Source organism: Gouania willdenowi, chromosome 22 (genome assembly GCF_900634775.1).
Source record: "Gouania willdenowi chromosome 22, fGouWil2.1, whole genome shotgun sequence".
Classification (NCBI taxonomy): domain Eukaryota; kingdom Metazoa; phylum Chordata; class Actinopteri; order Blenniiformes; family Gobiesocidae; genus Gouania; species Gouania willdenowi.
Window position 1 is genome coordinate 6,186,054 of NC_041065.1, and position 20,965 is coordinate 6,207,018.

Genomic DNA, 20,965 nt, shown 5'->3' on the forward strand with positions numbered 1-20,965 from the left:
AATTAAGTTAAAAGTAGCACTGACTTTTCCACATCACGTCGAGTACCTGGTAAAGTGATTCCACTGGGGATTGAAACAAGGACCTTCTTCGTGTTAAGCAGTCAAAAAGTCAAAAATCCAATACTATGGTGAACAGGCAATGTCTGAAATTAAGTAAAAAGTAGCACTGACGGTTCCACATCACGTCTCATATGTGCTAAAGTGACTCCACTGGGGATTGAACCCAGGACCTTCTGCGTGTTAAGCAGATATGATAACCACTACATCATGGAATCAACAGAGGCCATAAAATCATAAATCCAATACTATGGTGTACAGGAGCCAGCAATGCCTTAAATTAAGTTAAAAGTAGCACTGTCGGTTCCACATCACATCTAATATGTGCTAAAATGATTCCACTGGGGATTGAACCCAGGACCTTCTGTGTATTAAGCAGATATGATCACCTCTACATCATGGAATCAACACAGGTGAGAAAGTCAGAAATCCAATACTATGGTGTACAGGAGCTAGGAATGCCTTAAATTAAGTTAAAAGTAGCACTGACTTTTCCACATCACGTCGAGTACCTGGTAAAGTGATTCCACTGGGGATTGAAACAAGGACCTTCTTCGTGTTAAGCAGTCAAAAAGTCAAAAATCCAATACTATGGTGTACAGGCAATGTCTGAAATTAAGTAAAAAGTAGCACTGACGGTTCAACATCACATATAATATGTGCTAAAATGATTCCACAGGGGGTCGAACCCTGGACCTTCTGCGTGTTAAGCAGATATGATAACCACTACATCATGGAATCAACGGAGGCCAGAAAGTCATAAATCCAATACTATGGTGTACAGGAGCCAGCAATGCCTTAAATTAAGTAAAAAGTCGCACTGACTGTTCCACATCACGTCTCATATGTGCTAAAGTGACTCACTGGGGTATTGAACCCAGCATCTTCTGCGTGTTAAGCAGATATGATCACCTCTACATCATGGAATTAACACAGGTGAGAAAGTCAGAAATCCAATACTATGGTGTACAGGAGCTAGCAATGCCTTAAATTAAGTTAACAGTAGCACTGACTTCTCCACATCACGTCGAGTACATGGTAAAGTGATTCCACTGGGGATTGAAACAAGGACCTTCTATGTGAAAAGCAGACATGATATCATTTTAGATGGTACCGGGGAAAACGAATCAGAGAAGTGGCTTTAAGTGATTCCACTGGGGATCGAACCCAGGACCTTCTACATGGAAAGCAGATATGATAACCACTACATCATGGAATCAACGCAGGTGAGAAAGTCATAAATCCAATACTATGGTGAACAGGAGCCAGCAATGCCTTAAATTAAGTTAAAATTAGCACTGACAGCTCCACATCACGTCGAGCACATGGTAAAATGATTCCACAGGGGGTCGAACCCTGGACCTTCTGCGTGTGAAGCAGACGTGATAACCGCTACACCATGGAATTCTCTTCATTAGTCAAATAGGAAATCCCACACAATGGTTTCCTGCAGTTACGACGTACCGAAATCAAGTTAGAATCGGCAGTGACCTTCCAAAGGAAAGATGGCTTTATGTTTAGCCTTTTAAAACTGTACCACATTGGTTCTGCTTAAACTAATGTCATTTGGGTAGCTTTCTTTGAAATTATTTAGGGTCTGATTAGGTCTGATTACATGGTTTGGCCAGGGCGTGGCCTCAGGTGTCAACATTTTACCCAGAAATATTTAAGTAACTCAAAATAGATCATCTGATTCCACTGGGGATTGAAACAAGGACCTTCTACGTGTTAAGCAGTCAAAAAGTCAAAAATCCAATACTATGGTGAACAGGCAATGTCTGAAATTAAGTAAAAAGTAGCACTGACGGTTCCACATCACGTCTCATATGTGCTAAAGTGACTCCACTGGGGATTGAACCCAGGACCTTCTGCGTGTTAAACAGATATGATAACCACTACATCATGGAATCAACAGAGGCCATAAAATCATAAATCCAATACTATGGTGTACAGGAGCCAGCAATGCCTTAAATTAAGTTAAAAGTAGCACTGACGGTTCCACATCACATCTAATATGTGCTAAAATGATTCCACTGGGGATTGAACCCAGGACCTTCTGTGTATTAAGCAGATATGATCACCTCTACATCATGGAATCAACACAGGTGAGAAAGTCAGAAATCCAATACTATGGTGTACAGGAGCTAGGAATGCCTTAAATTAAGTTAAAAGTAGCACTGACTTTTCCACATCACGTCGAGTACCTGGTAAAGTGATTCCACTGGGGATTGAAACAAGGACCTTCTTCGTGTTAAGCAGTCAAAAAGTCAAAAATCCAATACTATGGTGTACAGGCAATGTCTGAAATTAAGTAAAAAGTAGCACTGACGGTTCAACATCACATATAATATGTGCTAAAATGATTCCACAGGGGGTCGAACCCTGGACCTTCTGCGTGTTAAGCAGATATGATAACCACTACATCATGGAATCAACGGAGGCCAGAAAGTCATAAATCCAATACTATGGTGTACAGGAGCCAGCAATGCCTTAAATTAAGTAAAAAGTCGCACTGACTGTTCCACATCACGTCTCATATGTGCTAAAGTGACTCACTGGGGTATTGAACCCAGCATCTTCTGCGTGTTAAGCAGATATGATCACCTCTACATCATGGAATTAACACAGGTGAGAAAGTCAGAAATCCAATACTATGGTGTACAGGAGCTAGCAATGCCTTAAATTAAGTTAACAGTAGCACTGACTTCTCCACATCACGTCGAGTACATGGTAAAGTGATTCCACTGGGGATTGAAACAAGGACCTTCTATGTGAAAAGCAGACATGATATCATTTTAGAAGGTACCAGGGAAAACGAATCAGAGAAGTGGCTTTAAGTGATTCCACTGGGGATCAAACCCGGGACCTTCTGCGTGTGAAGCAGATATGACAACCACTACATCATGGAATCAACGCAGGTGAGAAAGTCATAAATCCAATACTATGGTGTACAGGATCCAGCAATGCCTTAAATTAAGTTAAAAGCAGCACTGACAGCTCCACATCACGTCGAGCACATGGTAAAGTGATTCCACAGGGGGTCGAACCCTGGACCTTCTGCGTGTGAAGCAGACGTGATAACCGCTACACCATGGAATCCTCTTCATTAGTCAAATAGGAAATCCCACACAATGGTTTTCTGCAGTTACGACGTACCGAAATCAAGTTAGAATCGGCAGTGACCTTCCAAAGGAAAGATGGCTTTATGTTTAGCCTTTTAAAACTGTACCACATTGGTTCTGCTCAAACTAATGTCATTTGGGTAGCTTTCTTTGAAATTATTTAGGGTCTGATTACATGGTTTGGCCAGGGCGTGGCCTCAGGTGTCAACATTTTACCCAGAAATATTTAGGTAACTCAAAATAGATCATGTGATTCCACTGGGGATTGAAACAAAGACCTTCTTCGTGTTAAGCAGTCAAAAAGTCAAAAATCCAATACTATGGTGTACAGGCAATGTCTGAAATTAAGTAAAAAGTAGCACTGACGGCTCAACATCACATATAATATGTGCTAAAGTGATTCCACAGGGGGTCGAACCCTGGACCTTCTGCGTGTTAAGCAGATATGATAACCACTACATCATGGAATCAACGGAGGCCAGAAAGTCATAAATCCAATACTATGGTGTACAGGAGCCAGCAATGCCTTGAATTAAGTAAAAAGTCGCACTGACTGTTCCACATCACGTCTCTTATGTGCTAAAGTGCCTCCACTGGGGGATTGAACCCAGGACCTTCTGTGTGTTAACCAGATATGATGACCACTACATCATGGAATCAACGGAGGCCAGAAAGTCATAAATCCAATACTATGGTGTACAGGAGCCAGCAATGCCTTAAATTAAGTTAAAAATAGCACTGACATCTCCACATCACGTCGAGTACATGGTAAAGTGATTCCACTGGGGATTGAAACAAGGACCTTCTATGTGATAAGCAGACATGATATCATTTTAGAAGGTACCAGGGAAAACGAATCAGAGAAGTGGCTTTAAGTGATTCCACTGGGATCGAACCAGGACCTTCTGCGTGTAAAGCAGATATGATAACCACTACATCATGGAATCAACGCAGGTGAGAAAGTCATAAATCCAATACTATGGTGTACAGGAGCCAACAATGCCTTAAATTAAGTTAAAAGCAGCACTGACAGCTCCACATCACATCGAGCACATGGTAAAGTGATTCCACAGGGGGTCGAACCCTGGACCTTCTGCGTGTGAAGCAGACGTGATAACCGCTACACCATGGAATCCTCTTCATTAGTCAAATAGGAAATCCCACACAATGGTTTCCTGCAGTTACGACGTACCGAAATCAAGTTAGAATCGGCAGTGACCTTCCAAAGGAAAGATGGCTTTATGTTTAGCCTTTTAAAACTGTACCACATTGGTTCTGCTTAAACTAATGTCATTTGGGTAGCTTTCTTTGAAATTATTTAGGGTCTGATTAGGTCTGATTACATGGTTTGGCCAGGGCGTGGCCTCAGGTGTCAACATTTTACCCAGAAATATTTAGGTAACTCAAAATAGATCATGTGATTCCACTGGGGATTGAAACAAAGACCTTCTTCGTGTTAAGCAGTCAAAAAGTCAAAAATCCAATACTATGGTGTACAGGCAATGTCTGAAATTAAGTAAAAAGTAGCACTGACGGCTCAACATCACATATAATATGTGCTAAAGTGATTCCACAGGGGGTCGAACCCTGGACCTTCTGCGTGTTAAGCAGATATGATAACCACTACATCATGGAATCAACGGAGGCCAGAAAGTCATAAATCCAATACTATGGTGTACAGGAGCCAGCAATGCCTTGAATTAAGTAAAAAGTCGCACTGACTGTTCCACATCACGTCTCTTATGTGCTAAAGTGCCTCCACTGGGGGATTGAACCCAGGACCTTCTGTGTGTTAACCAGATATGATGACCACTACATCATGGAATCAACGGAGGCCAGAAAGTCATAAATCCAATACTATGGTGTACAGGAGCCAGCAATGCCTTAAATTAAGTTAAAAGTAGCACTGACGGTTCCACATCACATCTAATATGTGCTAAAATGATTCCACTGGGGATTGAACCCAGGACCTTCTGTGTATTAAGCAGATATGATCACCTCTACATCATGGAATCAACACAGGTGAGAAAGTCAGAAATCCAATACTATGGTGTACAGGAGCTAGGAATGCCTTAAATTAAGTTAAAAGTAGCACTGACTTTTCCACATCACGTCAAGTACATGGTAACGTGATTCCACTGGGGATTGAAACAAGGACCTTCTACGTGTTAAGCAGTCAAAAAGTCAAAAATCCAATACTATGGTGAACAGGCAATGTCTGAAATTAAGTAAAAAGTAGCACTGACGGTTCCACATCACGTCTCATATGTGCTTAAGTGACTCCACTGGGGATTGAACCCAGGACCTTCTGCGTGTTAAGCAGATATGATAACCACTACATCATGGAATCAACGGAGGCCAGCAAGTCATAAATCCAATACTATGGTGTACAGGAGCCAGCAATGCCTTAAATTAAGTTAAAAGTAACACTGACGGTTCCACATCACGTCTAATATGTGCTAAAGTGATTCCACTGGGGATTGAACCCAATACCTTCTGTGTGTTAAGCAGATATGATCACCTCTACATCATGGAATCAACACAGGTGAGAAAGTCAGAAATCCAATACTATGGTGTAAAGGAGCTAGCAATGCCTTAAATTAAGTTAAAAGTAGCACTGACTGCTCCACATCACGTCGAGTACATGGTAAAGTGATTCCACTGGGGATTGAAACAAGGACCTTCTATGTGAAAAGCAGACATGATATCATTTTAGAAGGTACCGGGGAAAACAAATCAGAGAAGTGGCTTTAAGTGATTCCACTGGGGATCGAATCCAGGACTTTCTGCATGTTAAGCAGATATGATAACCACTACATCATGGACTCAACGGAGGCCCAATAGTCATAAATCCGATACTATGGTGTACAGGAGCCAGCAATGCCTTAAATTAAGTTAAAAGTAGCACTGACTTTTCCACATCACGTCGAGTACATGGTAAAGTGATTCCACTGGGGATTGAAACAAGGACCTTCTATGTGAAAAGCAGACATGATATCATTGGATGGATGTGTATGGGGTGTGCATGTGAACTGTGTGAGCATGTGAGTGCCTATGTGTCCTTGTGCGTTTATTGTTTTGGGGAGATAACGTGTGCTTTTGACAAGGCAGTTTGACCCAGCAAAGTTGAAGACATGAAAATCACACAATGGAAAGTTACCCAAGGCTTAAGGATTAAAATATATGAACTAATAATTTCGCCCCCCACAATCCACTCTTTTTGGACAAAGTCCAACACAAAAAAAACGAAATTAGTTAGTAAGTTGTTTAACTTTAGCAAAGCACAGCCCAAAACACATAAAACATTAATCAAAATTAGTGTAATTCTAGAGCAACCTCATGGTCCGTAGGACAAATGATATTGACACCGTTATAACACTATGGATATAAGCATTATTTTTTTTTCCCAGGGGACACAGGCATCCCTCAAAGTCGGAGCAAGAAAAAGGAGGAGAAGGCAAAGAACCCCATGAACACATAATGAATATTACGTGAGACAAGACCATCTGCACAATAAAATCAAATATCCTTAGCAACTAACATCATTGGTAATCAATGAATATGGAATATATATATATATATCACTAGTAGCAAAAACACACATGGTATAAATGTCAGCACAGCACAGCAACAAAAACATATGTAGGTGTCATCAGTAAGCAGAGTCATCATCTGAGACATCAAAAACACTCATCATAAACACTTCAAGCTGGGCTTCCGGCGGCGGAAGGGTTATAGGACGTGGCGGTCTTTGTTCATGGCGTCAAACGCCTCTTTTGGCCACGGTCTGTAGGTCTAGGACCATTCTACTTCGTGGGACCCTTAAGCGTATATTCGTGATTTCCCCCCGAGAGGCCAGTAAGGGCCAAAAATGACGCGTTAACGGAGGACTTAAACCTGTATTCTAAGGTTTCGACGCGTAGCCGTACCCCAGATCGTCGTGTGGATGAAAGCTATTAGTCCCGGGTGTATGAACGTGGGCACATGTGTGCGAATTATGTGCGGTGTCGCATTCAGGACTAAGTAAAATTGCAATTGTGACCGGGAATCTGGCCTAGTTTGCGAGTTCCGTTTCTGGCGAAACAGAAGGGAAAAAAGTGTGGATCGCGTGTAATCTACATACATAGCGGAAGATGTGTCATCGCGTAGTGTAGTCAGTTTTTTTACTGGCGGTTTAGAACAACAGTTGGGGTCCCCCATGCCGAAGTTAGAGTGAGACAAATAACAAAAGGAGTCGTAAGCATCCATTGGTATCGCGGTTAAGCGGGGGTGTGTTGATGACACAGGCATGTAAGAACAAAAACAGTTGGATAGGCCCCTACTTTTAGCTTGATAGTGCGCGTATCGGTACCAGGTGTTCGTGAAAACCGGATGAGTGACATTGGTCGCAGCTAAAGTGTTGTGGAGGACGATGTTGTTTATCCAACGTTTATTTCTGCTTGCATTAGTCACCCTGTAAAAAGAAGCATTCATTAGGAACAACACTTGCATTCATTGGTTCAAGTCCAGTGTCCTTGATTGTCCCCCTGGAGGCCAGGAGCCAGAGGAGTACTGGAACCGCGGACAGGACCATCGTGCCAATCGATGACCAGAACACGAGTGACATGAAATGACAGAATAGTGGCATAATTCCAGCCTGCTCCTGTGGCATAAACAGAGGGGCTCGTGACCTCTTCATCACAGCGGGAAAATGCTTGTGATCTCCCACGATGTCCTCAAGGTTGGATTTCAAAGGTTTCAACAGACCATATGCCCCGTTAGAAAGATTAGCTTGTAACCCCGGGGGCTTTTCTTCTGCCTTTCGTTGCAACTTTCAAGGCAAACAAAGGCTCCTCAAAACACTGCTCCTAATCCAGAAAAGAGGAAACGCTCCTTACTGCGGTTCCACGATCAGTGGTGTTGTTGGCACCTTCCTGGAGTGTGATGCGTGAATCCACGTGGCTCGCTCCGCGACCTTCACTGCCGTGTGGGTCGTAAGTTGAAAGTGTCGGTCCACCTTCGGTCGTTCATTTCTAGGTCGGCGTTGTAGATGAGGGGTGTTAGGGTTAGTTAACTAACTAAATGAAGAGCTTTTCAGATCCTGAAAGGTGCTGCTGCACAATCACACAATGGTTAGGTGTGGGTTAGTGAGCTAGCTCAATGTTATCTGTAGCATTCGCACGCGAGTGGGAAAATATGAGGCTGAAAGGAAAACAGGAAGTATTAATTCTTTTCCTGGAGCAAGAAGAAGCATAGCTGGAGTTGCAGTGATTATCTGTGGTACGTCTACTTACCTGGTGAGAAGCAACAATTTGAGAACCACTGTTTACAAGGACATGCAAGTCGGACGGAGAAGGACATGCAAGTCGGACAGAGAAGTGTGGAGTGTGATTACATGTCTTCTCAAGATGAATACATACAATTGGGAGACATGGAGATGTGAGAAAGCTAAATAAGTTTAACCAAATAAATAAATAATGTTATTTATTTATTTAAATTGTTTGTTTCATTTTTCTTTGCTATCTCTTATTTGTGAAGGAGAAATCTTATTCTATCCTTTATTTATTCTGAATAATGTTAACACTCCACACCTAATTACATAGCCTAATTCTTTTATAGAGCTGAATTTGTCAGTTCATTTATTTCATTATTTTCCCTCATAATTATTATTCGAGATGTAATTTACTTAATTTTGAAGGTCAATTGGTGGCAAAAGTGTCTCCTATTCTGTGTCTGAGTTAGAGTTAAGCAAGATTATTGGCCCTTTAAGGTTAGACAGAATTAAAGTTAAGTTGAGTCGAACAATCATATTGTCTTTTGCTCTCTGTATTTATCCCATTCGTAGTGGTGACGAGCCCCAGCACGGTGTGGAGAGCTTCCTTAAATGCTTGGAAGTTACTTAACTTTAAACTATCTCTTATTTCAATCAATTATCAAGAATTTCAGGAGGACCCTTTTTAAATCTCAGGCGACCCAGATTGGGCCACCAACCCAATGTTGAGAACACTTAATTTTTCCCTTAAACGTGTCTAAACCCAGTGAAGGTGTTTTATGGTCTTGCACGCTAAGTGCTGGTGGAACAAGAAGAAAATAGTTGGAGGGTTTGAGGTATATTTTCCTATGATAAAATATAAATCAAGAAATCAGAGGGACGTTGGCCCGCTCCCTTCCCTTTTTTACATAAGAATACATTTGGATTCTTAAAACCATATGATAAATATCATTGGAAAATCACTTATCTGATCATTTTGGATGTGTCTCCGTTTTCCTCTCTCTTGTGTCCGCCTGCCTTTGTGCCCTCCAACCTCCTCGACCTCCTCCTCCTCAGCCTTAAAAGGTCAAAGCCAGGGTCAACTGTACGCTCCTTTTGGAAATTTGAAGATCTGTCCCCACTTTCGCAGTTGGATTGGAAGTCTCTGTAGTCTCTGGAATAGATATTATGTTAGAACATGCACAATATGTCATATTGTCACGTGTCTATTTCAATCTATTTCCCCTTTGCTTCCCCGTTATAGTTATGGACAATACTTCCCTTTAATTCTCATCCTTCATCATAAGAGCAGTGACCAGGCATGGCGGCTGGGGGAGGCAGGATCGGAGTCGAGAAGGCGGTGGCATTGTCTGTTAGGAAACACTCAGAAACAGAAAGAGAGGAAAACATTAAGACTTAACTGGATAATTTAATTTACTCTTTAGTTGGATTTGATTCGTCTCCTTTGAGTATACAGCCAGCGGCCTGTGTATTGGAAAAAAAAAACAACACAATAACAACAACAAAGACGAAGACATAGACAAGTGCACACAACAACGAGTATACACATATAACAACAACTAACATGGACACTGAACATGAACAGTAAGGTCAGTCAAGGTCAAAGCCAGTCATTCCACTGAAAGTGGTATCATATATAAAAAAACGTCGTTTGGTGTTTTTAAACACCCAGAAAAAACCTTTAAAACCTGGTAGACTTTTTAGAAGGCCCAAGGCCTAAAACCATAATTTTTTAACAAGCAGCAGTGTTTTCTGAACACCCCACTACATAATTGGCAAAAACAGGGAGAAGATCTAGTGCATCAAAACCCAGGAGGAAAGGAAGGTGAAACAGAGGAACATGTGTAGTCAAACAGCCATTCATCGGTCAATCACTCAGTGACACGTCCACGGCACATTCGCACTCACAACGCGGTTCTCTCAAGCATACGTAACGTGTCATCATTCAGTCACTCATGCACCGCACACGTTCATGCCTCAATTTTCACGTCCATGCATTCACAAGGTTTTGCTGCATAGTGTCTAAGTGGAATATAGGTCTCATCTAACCCACCAGCGGCGATAGCCAGTCCACCTCCTCTCTCGGGGTCAATGAGCTCTTATTGCCCCCCCATGCTTGGCAACCTTTTAGTGTTAATTAATTGCTTTTTACTGGTATCATCTGATTACTAAGAGGTACGCTCCTTTTTACTTCCGCCTTTGCAGAGTCTACACTTAGATTATTGCCCCTGGTAGTACTGACAGTCTGCTCATCTGCTGATCAGGCAGGAATCGCATGGCCATGCCTAACAACAAACTCAACCCCGGTCTGCAACCAGGGGAAACTCTCAACAGCTGCAAATTCCAGAAACTTAAAACAAATATCTGAATTAGCCGGAGACCCTCTCAACCTGGCCTTATGAAAATATAAAGTAGGGAGAATTTCCAGGGGAACCTTCCAACTTCTGACTTTATGAAAAATATAAAGTTGGGAGGAGTATGGGGGAAGGGTAACCTCTCGACCTGTGTCTTTATGCAAATATAAAGCTAGGGAGAATTTCAAACTCGACCACTCGTTACTCCGGAGATTAAAAAAAAAAAAACCCTCCGAATTAGCAGGAGAATTATAAACAACAACCAACGCAGACTGTCAGGACTTTTTTTTTTGGGCACCTCTAAGATTGAACGGAGCACGCAACCTCTAATAACCCTCACTCTAAGGGAACGTAGAAATTTGTTCAGAACGGTCTTCGGTTACCAAGCATGTATCAAATCAGGTGGACCACTATCCCCCGAAGAGCGCTTTCCCTAGCAAGGTTTATCCTTTTTCTGCACATTAAACCAGGACTTCTTGTTTGAAAAGTAATTGCCTATGTACTCATAGCAACTAATGGGACATTTTTTTCTCAGGAAAAAATTTGGTACCCCCCCCTGCTGTCGAGTGGCTTTGGGCCGGCAAGACAGTCCGACGCGGTAAGGGGGAGGCCACAAGTCTCCCTCTCTCTCTCTGTGCGTGGGTGCGTGCGTGCGTGTTTGGCTCTCTCTGTGCGTGCGCGCGCTCTGTGCGTGCGCGTTTGGCTCTCTCTCTCTCTCTGTGTGTGTGTGTGTGTGTGTGTGTGTGTGTGTGTGTGTGTGTGTGTGTGTGTGTGTGTGTGTGTGTGTGTGTGTGTGTGTGTGTGTGTGTGTGTGTGTGTGTGTGTGTGTGTGTGTGTGTTTCTCACTGCGAGAGAAAAACAAAACAAAAAAACCCAAAGCCGGCTCTCTCCAAAATGAGAGCCTTAAAGCCAACTACAAAAAAAAGAAGTAAAACTCACCGAAAGCATGATCTGAGTTCACATCATACCAAGATTGTATATGCGTATGCATATATTATTTGTTTATTGGATTCTTCATCTGTTTGATTCACAGAAACACAATTTAGGTTAGGTTCGGGGTTTTAATCTATTTTGCTTTCGGTACAGAGGTGAACTCAGATCATGGCACCGCTGGGATGTTTTGGAAACTTTGGTTGCCCATCTATCTATGGTCAGGACCTCACAGGCTGTCTGTGGGTGTCCGAACAAAACAAAGTAAATAATGACCAGCCGTATTTTATGCCTAAACAAAATAACCGAGCCCGAAGAAAACCAGAGGGAACCTACAGCATTAAAAAGCATAGAACCTCAACCATTTGAGCCCTTCTCATGGCTATTCACTGTCAAAACACAGAACAGCTGAGGATCACAATCAAAGCTCAAAGCTGAAAATCAATACAATGCTTGACTGGTTCCAAAAAAAATCAACACAGAGCGAATATATATGTAAATGAAAATTTATATATATATGTTTATAAAGGCAGCTTTACCTTAGTCCGAATTGGTGTTTGAGGTTCAACCGATGATTCGTGCTCCAGTCTCTGTCCGAGGGCAGACCACCGCGGGCCAGCCCCGGGGCTTCAAGTGTGTCGACCCAGTGCTGGTCCACGGTCGATGCCCCACAGAGCAGAAGATGGATTCAGTTCGTCGACGCCAATTGTTACGGCTGAATTTACGGTTGACCTCATTTGGAGACATGATTTATTGCTCTGGTTGAATGATGGAGTCCAGGAGAAGCATTGATGATTTTATATAAAAAATAGTTTATTCTAAACTAAGAAAAAAGGTACAAGATGGAACAAAAGAAGTGACCGTCCCGGCTGGAGGTCCAATGATTGAGAGAGACACAGTTCCAACACGTATATTCCCCTCAGTCCCCCTCCCTCCTCCCCCCAGGAGATAGAGATAGAGGCGGGAGGAGGTGAGGACAGAGGAGGAAAAAGAAAGACAGTTACTCCTTTGAGTCAAAACAGTCTGTTCCCCCGGTATCTGATTGCGGAGAAGTGTGCGTTTTATGTGTTCGTGTGTGTGTGTGTGAATGGATGTGTATGGGGTGTGCATGTGAACTGTGTGAGCATGTGAGTGCCTATGTGTCCTTGTGCGTTTATTGTTTTGGGGAGAAAACGTGTGCTTTTGACAAGGCAGTTTGACCCAGCAAAGTTGAAGACATGAAAATCACACAATGGAAAGTTACCCAAGGCTTAAGGATTAAAATATATGAACTAATAATTTCGCCCCCCACAGTAGCTTTCTTTGAAATTATTTAGGGTCTGATTACATGGTTTGGCCAGGGCGTGGCCTCAGGTGTCAACATTTTACCCAGAAATATTTAAGTAACTCAAAATAGATCATCTGATTCCACTGGGGATTGAAACAAGGACCTTCTACGTGTTAAGCAGTCAAAAAGTCAGAAATCCAATACTATGGTGTACAGGCAATGTCTGAAATTAAGTAAAAAGTAGCACTGACGGTTCAACTTCACGTCTCATATGTGCTAAAGTTACTACACTTGGGATTGAACCCAGGACCTTCTGCGTGTGAAGCAGATATGATAACCACTACATCATGGAATCAACACAGGTGAGAAAGTCATAAATCCAATACTATGGTGTACAGGAGCCAGCAATGCCTTAAATTAAGTTAAAAGTAGCACTGACTTCTCCACATCACGTCGAGTACATGGTAAAGTGATTCCACTGGGGATTGAAACAAGGACCTTCTATGTGAAAAGCAGACATGATATCATTTTAGAAGGTACCGGGGAAAACGAATCAGAGAAGTGGCTTTAAGTGATCCCACTGGGGATCGAACCCAGGACCTTCTGCGTGTGAAGCAGATATGATAACCACTACATCATGGAATCAACACAGGTGAGAAAGTCATAAATCCAATACGATGGTGTACAGGAGCCAGCAATGCCTTAAGTTAAGTTAAATGCAGCACTGACAGCTCCACTTCACGTCGAGCACATGGTAAAGTGATTCCACAGGGGGTCGAACCCTGGACCTTCTGCGTGTGAAGCAGATGTGATAACCGCTACACCATGGAATCCTCTTCATTACTCAAATAGGAAATCCCACACAATGGTTTTCTGCAGTTACGACGTACCGAAATCAAGTTACAATCGGCAGTGACCTTCCAAAGGAAAGATGGCTTTATGTTTAGCCTTTTAAAACTGTACCACATTGGTTCTGCTTAAACTAATGTCATTTGGGTAGCTTTCTTTGAAATTATTTAGGGTCTGATTAGGTCTGATTACATGGTTTGGCCAGGGCGTGGCCTCAGGTGTCAACATTTTACCCAGAAATATTTAAGTAACTCAAAATAGATCATCTGATTCCACTGGGGATTGAAACAAGGACCTTCTACGTGTTAAGCAGTCAAAAAGTCAAAAATCCAATACTATGGTGTACAGGCAATGTCTGAAATTAAGTAAAAAGTAGCACTGACGGTTCAACATCACATCTAATATGTGCTAAAGTGATTCCACAGGGGGTCGAACCCTGGACCTTCTGCGTGTTAAGCAGATATGATAACCACTACATCATGGAATCAACGGAGGCCAGAAAGTCATAAATCCAATACTATGGTGTACAGGAGCCAGCAATGCCTTAAATTAAGTTAAAAGTAACACTGATGGTTCCACATCACGTCTAATATGTGCTAAAGTGATTCCACTGGGGATTGAACCCAATACCTTTTGTGTGTTAAGCAGATATGATCACCTCTACATCATGGAATCAACACAGGTGAGAAAGTCAGAAATCCAATACTATGGTGTAAAGGAGCTAGCAATGCCTTAAATTAAGTTAAAAGTAGCACTGATGGTTCCACATCACGTCGAGTACATGGTAAAGTGATTCCACAGGGGGTCGAACCCTAGACTTTTGGCGTGTTAAGCAGATATGATAACCACCTGTGGCCAGGTACCTGCACGGTGAACGACACAGAAAAGATTAGATCAATTGATGATCAAATATACATAATCTGGGTGTGTGCATAAAAGAGGGAGAGATGAGAGAGAGAACAGGCCTCATCTCCCACAATATGTGTCTCCAGAGGACAATAATTAACAATAGTAAATAAATAATGATTTATGAATTATTTACTTAAATAATACATGAATTATAAACAATAAATAATATTAATGAAGCAGGCCTAATCTCCCAGAATAGGTGTAGCCAGAGGACAATAATTATTAGTACATAATGATTTATGATTACATCATAATATTAAATAAATTATAAACAATACATAATATTATTAATGAAGCAGGCCTAATCTCCCGGAATTGGTTTCTTCAGAGGAAAATAATTAACAATAGTAAATAAATAATGATTTGTGAATTATTACTTAAATAATATATTAATTATAAACAATAAATAATATTAATGAGGGAGGCCTTATTTCCCAGAATAGGTGTCTAAGGACAAACATTTAACTATGCTTTTAATGAATCTTTATTGTGTATTTGAGAGATATGACTGATGAATCATGGCAATGGCATCTTCGGTTTACCGGAGACAGATGGACAGCCATTCGGACGCAGAGATGGAATGCCGGTAGTTGGTGTCCTGTCGGGAGATCCGTGGGCCAATCCGACCCAGCAGGTCGTCGAATTGGGCAACGGTCAGTCGCAGGTACCGCTGGAAGCAGTCATCATCCAGGCGAGGCTCCTGGAGCAGGTAGTGAAACTCACCAAGTTGGATGCGTTGCTGGTTCACCTGGTGAATCCAGGAACGCCGGCGTCGAGCATTTTGACGGCTCTTCCTCTTCAAAAAAAGGTAAAGCGCAACGATTTGCCTCGGGTCCTCCATAGTTGAGTGTGAACAGAAACTGGGCTTGATTGCCGCCTTTTTTGGGAGTCTGGTGGGCATATGAAGCAAATAGGGGAACATTTTTTGATCCTGCAAACCCTGCGGCAGGTTTCGCGCGATAGACGGGAACGGTCCCGCAAAAAACGCATTTGGTGTGAACGCAGCATTACACCTGACCATTAGCGTAGCAAGTTAGCTGAAAAACACGATCACAATTTACTCAAAAACCTTGCACAAACTTCGTTTCTCTTTGACTCACACTTTACAATATTATCCTAAACACCTTAGAACTCAGATAATATGCATACAATTCATGAAATTTTAGTGTTTACTAACCTGTGATAAAGAATGGTGACAGCACATGCGTTCAGCTGCATTCACTTCACACACCAGGATTGTTCTTCCTCTGTGGTGCCTCAGCTACTCTCCAACAGTGCGCTACATCCCTACGCCATCTACTGGACGGCATAGGGATTACACTTAACTCAAAAGAGATTGCATAAGTACCAAATGAGTTATTACATGAAAATAAAATGATTGAATGAGAAAATAAAAATTTTAGGGGTGTCCATTTTTACTCAACATATGCTTACTATTTCCAGGCCTCTACATCTGCAGACATCAGGCGTGCCTTCTTCCTTAATTATTTTTCCACTACTAAAGGAGTGTCTGAGCACATTGTCCATCTTATTCCTCTCTCCATCTACAAAAATTATGTTTTCTTCCAAAGAAAAAGCCTATACTGGGAAGAAAGAAGCAATGTGCTGGTTTATTTCCAGATGGTTATGAGCAACATTATCATCTGTATTTTTATACCTAAACTTGTGTTTTGTCGTACAACAGACCTGTTATTTCACTATACTGTAATACCCCAAAGCCGTTTCTAACTACAGTGTTTGGAGCAGTCCAATTTCAAGGTGCAACCACACGTTTAACCTTGTGAATTGGTTAATTTTGAAAGAAACCTTCATCTTTAACTGCTTACCATCTCAACACCGTCTCTAATGCCTTTCTGTGCTCACGAGTGCAGTTGAAGATATGTATGTTAGCTCTTTAAATTTAACACATTTCTCAGACAAACCTGATTAAACTTCTTATCCCCCCATTGCTCTTCTGTAATATCTTTTTTCCCCCTCCTTTCTGAAACTCATTGTAAAACTGGCTCTGATAGATATTCCTTCTACCTTTTCTACTCCTCTGGGATTCTTACCTGCTTTTCTTGTACTCGTGCTCTCTCTCCAGCATCTTAATGCTGCTCGCCTGACTGTGGGACGCGCTAATATCTGACTGACTTCAACCCTGAATGTTAAACGATAAAGATGTTATGTTTTATAATTCTCTAATAACAATCATTTAAAAATATGTCAGTGCTATCCAATCTTTCAATATTTGGTAAGAATTTATTTGAAGTTTTATACATAAGGAATTATGCTGTCATTATTCTGACATGACAACTGTCATTAGCATGAATAAGGTGTTATGAAGGCTGTCATTAAGTTTTGTTTGTTACCCTAATGCTGCGTTCACACCGAATGCGTCTTCTGTGTACCGCAGGGTCCTTCCTAGTCCGGTCCCGGTTATAAAGGCAGTGTCATACAGCTCCAGGTGGTCACACACAGCTTCTGCTCCATGGTTGAATGGTTGAACAAACCGGTGTCCGTGTTGACGGCCTGATGTCATTGTCAACAAAGACTCTGATTGGCTTTCGTCATGCAAAACAGTCGCAGGAGTTCAGTATTTTCAACTCTTGCAAATGTGCGGATATGCGTAAAATCGCAAAAGTGCTTTTTAATCAAGAATGGATGCATTTAAATGGTCATTATTTCCAAACTAGTGTCTCTCCGAACGTGTGCCTTTTATTCACATCAAAATATGAAAATTAAATTACCATTTAACCGTAACCCGATCCACTAGTTTTTTGGTCCAAATATAGGTTATTGCTGTTATTAGTGCAAATATTTGATCAATTATCAATTTATAGATTAGCATCATTGCGATTAATTTCAGAATTATTACCATAAATACTTTTTCAGGTCCAAATGTGGTAATATGTTACACATTGCAATTATGTTGCAATGTGGTAATTTATAAACATAAATCTGTATTTTACTTTATTGTATTCCAATTGTTAAGATTTGCAGATGTGGCTTAAGAAAAAACCCTCAATCCAAATTTCACAGATGGCTCAACTGAAAGACTATTTTAAGGAACCGTTACTAGTAGGAATGAGAGGTGACGCACACTTTTGGAGGTTGACAGGTTTAGAAAAGTGTGACGTAGTGATTACTTAAGGGAGTGCTTCATTTATGCTACTTTAACTGATTTTTTTAGATTAAAGGCATCTGATGGTTTTGCTTGTACTAAAGACTAACCCGTTTTAAGGTGTCTTCTTTGTTCAGCTGATAGCATGTGTGCATATGCAATAATGTGGCTAATAGTGGCATCCAAATGTTGTTCCCCTGAGCATTTGCGAAGCCCAATTTCTCGTTTTCTGGAAAGTACAATGTCTAAATCAATCCACCATAATGTTCCTGGTCTTCTTAGGAATAACGTCATAACTATGGAATCACAGGCGTGCCAAAATTAAAAGGAAATAAATGTGAAATGTGGAAATATGAAGAGAATCAATAATACAAAATATACAAATGTAGTAATTGTTTTTCCATTTTGTCGTTTTTTTTTCTGTTTTGTTTTTGTCTTTTCTATTTGCGTTTTGACATTGCTTTTACTTGATGGCTCAAGCTGTCAAGTAAAAGCAATGACCCGTTCTGTCCAGGGTGACTAGTCGATACCTGATCACCAGTGTTGGGCGGTAATGCATTACTTGTAACGCGTTACTGCCCCAACGTCACTTTTGACAGTAACTAGTACCGTAATGTAATATTTTTCTAAAGAAATAACACCGTTACCGTTACAATATGGTGCGTTTGTCCGTTACTTTGCTAGCTGCAGTGTACTTCCTGTTTACAGTGGCGCTACATTTTTTTGCGGGATGCCGTGCCAAACACGATAAAACAGTAGAAGAAGAAGCATTGTCAGCGTGTTTCTGTTCACATCACGTGCACCAATCATACCGAGTCAATGCGGGACCAGGACGAGCTTCTCAGAGTGGAAATACACACATTATTTTTGTCTCCAAAAGATGCATCAGTGAAGCTAAGCTAACGCTGCGACTGGATTTTAACGGACTGTGACTGTTATCCAGGGACAGGTCAGCCAAACTATTGCACGGTATGTTGTTGCCTGTCACTGCTGCTGAGTCACTGCTAACAGCAGCTCATTAGCCTGATATGTTTAGCATTGTGTAGCTGAGAAAAATGCTCTGAATTTCTTTTTCCACATTTATTTTCATAAGCTTTTCAACAGCAGAATGTGCACCTGGAATATGCACAGCTTACTTTACATTACTGTGCTAAGGTTGAAAAATTAGTGTTTTAATTTTGGAGCAGCTGTTTTGTGCTTTATATGCACATCATTTATGGTTGTTTTATAGCAGTTGATCAACAGTGGATTATTATATTATTACAGCACTAATATGAAGCTGTATGGACACAAATGACCTAAAATAAATAATACATTTTTTAATTCTAAGTAACTCAAAAGGTACTTTTTCCAGTAACGCATTACTTTTTGGTGTAAGTAATCAAAACAGTAACTGAGTTACTTTGGTAATGAAGTAACTAGTAATGGTAACTAGTTACTTTTTTTCGAGCACAACACTGCTGATCACACGATTCCTGCTTGCAGTGGCTATGTATTAGCAGGCTTGGGGAGTAACGGATTACAAGTAACAGCGTTACGTAATCAGTACGCAAAAAACATGTAACTGTATTCTGTGAGAGTATATTAAAAAGGTTTTTTTAATTTCTTTTTTAATAAAAAAGGGCATTATATTTTAAAAGCAAGTAGATTATGCATCAGTGCATCAAACACACAGTGTGGGCACACGCATTGAGACACTTCACGGCAGTTCACCACAACAAATGAACACGTAAAACAAGCTGTAACAATGTTGTGATGACACTCACCGTACGCTTATCTGGAAATGGGCCAACGTGTCCGTGGACTCACAGAGTAGCTGGATTTAATACATCTGATCACAGAAAAGTTTTCTAAGCAGAGTTGATGGAGCAGTATGTGTGTTTTATGTTTCTGTGTCACGTCATCACTAGTACCGTGTGACCCCTACACAACAATCTGAAGCACGGAACGTATGGCGTTATATTTGTGCCACAACTCTGCTGTCAGTATACGTCTGAACTTTATCACGACCGTAAATGATCCGCGTTATAAAGATTATCTCTTGATTGGATTAAAATTAAACCAGCGCACAAAAGCAATGTACTCAGAGCTGTGTGTGCGTTAGATGCTTGTATAATAAATAAAACCGATAGAAGCTGATTTTTATCAAGAACTTTAATGCACTTTGTGTTTTAATTTGATAACATATTTAATGTGACTCTCTTCCAACAGCTCAGTCAGTTATAGGCCTGTAAATTATTATTTAATGCATGAGTGGGGTCAGGTTAAACATTTAATTATTTTATTTTATATTGTGCATTGTTAGGAATGTCATTGCTAAATAAATATTTTCACATTTTGAATTGATTTATTAAGCATTAATATTAATTTATGCATTTGCAATGTTTTAAAATGAGTGGTTAGTACACATTGAGAGCCAGAAATGCAATAGGGGACTAATAATTTCAGTTTCAGTTTTGGCTAAAAAACTTTATTTGGGTGCATCCCTAATAGAAACTCCTGCATCATGTTTCATTTAAATCCTAAAAAAGAAACAATATCACACAACAATGTGACTGATTTCTGCCTGCTGTTAAAATGTTGTCGTCATCCAGGGATTTTGACTTTTACTCTATTATTTTATCTGCTCTGTGCTGTAAGTTAGTGGGTCAGAAAATGGATGGATGGATGGATGTACTGTAAGTTATAACCATCCAGTATTTTAAAAACTCTTCTTATGGAGGTTTAAAGACAAAAACAAATCATGTTTAGTTAAATATATAAATATTTCTGGCAGAAGGCTGCAGGATGCAGGTTTACTGCATTTGTTAATCTTGGAAATAATTTTCAGCAAATTGTATTTGGCACATATTTAATTAAAGTCATTACCTGTACATTACATGACACATGAATGACATGCTGACACCAGTGTAGGGGAATTATAATTTACCCTGGAGCATGTTAATAACTAAAATATATACTGACAATTGTTACTATGTTGTGTATGTAACCTTTGTAGCTATAACTATAGAACTAGTTAAAACCTGACATACCACTTTCAGGTGGTGCTTCTTTGTTTTACATATATTACAAAACTGTAACAATAACAATTATTATACACCATACAATAATCATTATAGTGTA

General features: G+C 40.7%; 17 non-coding genes across 17 annotated transcripts; all 17 read right to left on the bottom strand.

The window, feature by feature from the left end:
- Nucleotides 1-202: 202 nt before the first annotated feature.
- trnav-aac (transfer RNA valine (anticodon AAC)) lies at nt 203-275 on the bottom strand. The gene has a single exon. It is a non-coding gene; the product is annotated as a tRNA-Val (tRNA).
- A 450-nt stretch (nt 276-725) lies between these two features.
- Nucleotides 726-798, bottom strand: trnav-aac (transfer RNA valine (anticodon AAC)). Its single transcript has one exon. It is a non-coding gene; the product is annotated as a tRNA-Val (tRNA).
- A 405-nt stretch (nt 799-1,203) lies between these two features.
- trnag-ucc (transfer RNA glycine (anticodon UCC)) lies at nt 1,204-1,276 on the bottom strand. The gene has a single exon. It is a non-coding gene; the product is annotated as a tRNA-Gly (tRNA).
- A 115-nt stretch (nt 1,277-1,391) lies between these two features.
- Nucleotides 1,392-1,464, bottom strand: trnav-cac (transfer RNA valine (anticodon CAC)). Its single transcript has one exon. It is a non-coding gene; the product is annotated as a tRNA-Val (tRNA).
- A 430-nt stretch (nt 1,465-1,894) lies between these two features.
- On the bottom strand, nt 1,895-1,967 carry trnav-aac (transfer RNA valine (anticodon AAC)). Its single transcript has one exon. It is a non-coding gene; the product is annotated as a tRNA-Val (tRNA).
- A 450-nt stretch (nt 1,968-2,417) lies between these two features.
- trnav-aac (transfer RNA valine (anticodon AAC)) lies at nt 2,418-2,490 on the bottom strand. Its single transcript has one exon. It is a non-coding gene; the product is annotated as a tRNA-Val (tRNA).
- Nucleotides 2,491-2,895: 405 nt separating this feature from the next.
- trnav-cac (transfer RNA valine (anticodon CAC)) lies at nt 2,896-2,968 on the bottom strand. Its single transcript has one exon. It is a non-coding gene; the product is annotated as a tRNA-Val (tRNA).
- A 115-nt stretch (nt 2,969-3,083) lies between these two features.
- On the bottom strand, nt 3,084-3,156 carry trnav-cac (transfer RNA valine (anticodon CAC)). The gene has a single exon. It is a non-coding gene; the product is annotated as a tRNA-Val (tRNA).
- A 420-nt stretch (nt 3,157-3,576) lies between these two features.
- On the bottom strand, nt 3,577-3,649 carry trnav-aac (transfer RNA valine (anticodon AAC)). Its single transcript has one exon. It is a non-coding gene; the product is annotated as a tRNA-Val (tRNA).
- A 406-nt stretch (nt 3,650-4,055) lies between these two features.
- On the bottom strand, nt 4,056-4,126 carry trnav-uac (transfer RNA valine (anticodon UAC)). Its single transcript has one exon. It is a non-coding gene; the product is annotated as a tRNA-Val (tRNA).
- A 115-nt stretch (nt 4,127-4,241) lies between these two features.
- trnav-cac (transfer RNA valine (anticodon CAC)) lies at nt 4,242-4,314 on the bottom strand. Its single transcript has one exon. It is a non-coding gene; the product is annotated as a tRNA-Val (tRNA).
- A 430-nt stretch (nt 4,315-4,744) lies between these two features.
- Nucleotides 4,745-4,817, bottom strand: trnav-aac (transfer RNA valine (anticodon AAC)). Its single transcript has one exon. It is a non-coding gene; the product is annotated as a tRNA-Val (tRNA).
- A 639-nt stretch (nt 4,818-5,456) lies between these two features.
- On the bottom strand, nt 5,457-5,529 carry trnav-aac (transfer RNA valine (anticodon AAC)). The gene has a single exon. It is a non-coding gene; the product is annotated as a tRNA-Val (tRNA).
- A 405-nt stretch (nt 5,530-5,934) lies between these two features.
- On the bottom strand, nt 5,935-6,007 carry trnav-aac (transfer RNA valine (anticodon AAC)). The gene has a single exon. It is a non-coding gene; the product is annotated as a tRNA-Val (tRNA).
- Nucleotides 6,008-13,553: 7,546 nt separating this feature from the next.
- Nucleotides 13,554-13,626, bottom strand: trnav-cac (transfer RNA valine (anticodon CAC)). The gene has a single exon. It is a non-coding gene; the product is annotated as a tRNA-Val (tRNA).
- A 115-nt stretch (nt 13,627-13,741) lies between these two features.
- Nucleotides 13,742-13,814, bottom strand: trnav-cac (transfer RNA valine (anticodon CAC)). Its single transcript has one exon. It is a non-coding gene; the product is annotated as a tRNA-Val (tRNA).
- A 430-nt stretch (nt 13,815-14,244) lies between these two features.
- Nucleotides 14,245-14,317, bottom strand: trnav-aac (transfer RNA valine (anticodon AAC)). Its single transcript has one exon. It is a non-coding gene; the product is annotated as a tRNA-Val (tRNA).
- Nucleotides 14,318-20,965: the final 6,648 nt, after the last annotated feature.